We start from the raw sequence: 1,660 nt of genomic DNA on the forward strand, positions 1-1,660 counted from the left end.
ACTTGTTTACGGATTGTTATTTGTATTATACTTGTTTGACGATGATACCGAAAATTTTGTTTGTTTTTAGGTATTTCTAACGGCTATGGAGATCCTTCTAGAAAGTCACAATTTTTATTTTTTTGAAGAAAATTTTTAAGGGTTATACTCGTTCAGACCCACCGATTCTGAATTTTCAAATTAAAAATTACTAATTGAGTAATTACAAATTTTTCATTCATCAATTTTAATCTCATTTAGGAGCCAAAAAAGGTTCGATAATCTCAGCCAAGATAAGGCTCGTCTTGAGTCAAGTAAACGTCGACTCAGCCAAGACAAGGCTCGACTTAAGACAAGTAAATGCCGTTTTACTTATCGTTGTTATAAAAGTAAGACGAAGGGCTTTGTCTTGACTCAGTTTTGAGACGCAGCCAGACATCGATGTCTTGGAAACGAACTCAAGACATAACCAAATCGAACTCAAGTCGAAGCATTTTTACTCGGGAATGAACTTTTTCTTAATATAAAACAACTAATCTTTTTCATATTATAAAAAAATCAAAAAAATTAATTTTGTTAAAAAGATTCTTATTTTTATGTCTCAAAGAAGCTAAACGTTTATATTAGAAATTTTACTTTTAATTTAACGAAACATATTTAGAAAATTCTGGTTGTTGAAAAATGCGGAATATATAATTACAAAACTAGTTGAGTTTCCAAAAACTGAAATTTCAAATGCCCCAAAAAGCAAAAGCCACTTAAATCTTTATTAAATAAATTACAATATTCCGAAAATGAAATTCAAAGAAACAAAAAATTCAGAAGTTTCAAATTTTCGAAATTTTGTAACCAGAATTTGAAAAATATCGAGATTTTCACTTAACGAAATTAGTAAGTTCCAGAAATTTCTATTTACCAACATTTTAAATTCTCCTCTACCCATTACTATTTAACGTCATTATTTTTTATTTGTTAGAATAATAATTTCGGGAATTTATTAATTTCGCCAATTTGGCATTTATGAAATTTTATGGTTTCGTTAACTTTTACTTCGAGGCTGAAAGGAAATAGTAACACCAGGGGGGGGGGGTGCCATCTCACGTGTTACGAAAACCTTAAAGCTACACTGTAAACAAAATTTCTGGTAATTTCACTACTTTCAGAGTAGGTCCGATTATTACCTACCCTCAAAGTAACGTTTTCACTGACAATAATTACTCTACTATACTACTTTCTGTATGGAATTCAACTTTTAGGTTATGCAAGTTTCCAGACAGATTCTGTAAAATTAAAAATTCTTTATGAATTTTAGGTGATGGTATTCTAACCAAAAATATTCGTGTTTTTGTTCAACATATTAATTTTAGCCTCTGCATGAGAAATTTGAAAAATAGTAATTTGACTAGAAATGGTAAATTTCTCGTTCGAATAAGGAATACAAGCAGAAAGCAGTTTTTAAAATAAAAAAATTGTTGTTTAATATTTTTAATCAATTTGCAAATAAATTTTTCCGTAAATGATACCGTTCTGAAAGACGCTGTTTTACATATAATTTTAATTTTACCATTTTTTCATTATTCTCAGCAACTTTGAAACTTTACAATTGCTTGTACTTAAACTACGTTAAGTGCTGTGCAAATACACTGCGTTTATAGGAAAAGCGTTATGTATGGGTTGGGGG

At 29.5% G+C, this 1,660-nt stretch overlaps 1 protein-coding gene across 1 annotated transcript in view; it reads left to right on the plus strand.

Moving 5' to 3' along the window:
* Positions 1 to 1,660, plus strand: part of LOC117182961 (ionotropic receptor 21a) — a 40,768-nt gene that overhangs the window by 6,225 nt on the left and 32,883 nt on the right. The gene's annotated exons all lie outside the window — the stretch shown is intronic.

Source organism: Belonocnema kinseyi, chromosome 2 (assembly GCF_010883055.1).
Source record: "Belonocnema kinseyi isolate 2016_QV_RU_SX_M_011 chromosome 2, B_treatae_v1, whole genome shotgun sequence".
NCBI lineage: Eukaryota > Metazoa > Arthropoda > Insecta > Hymenoptera > Cynipidae > Belonocnema > Belonocnema kinseyi.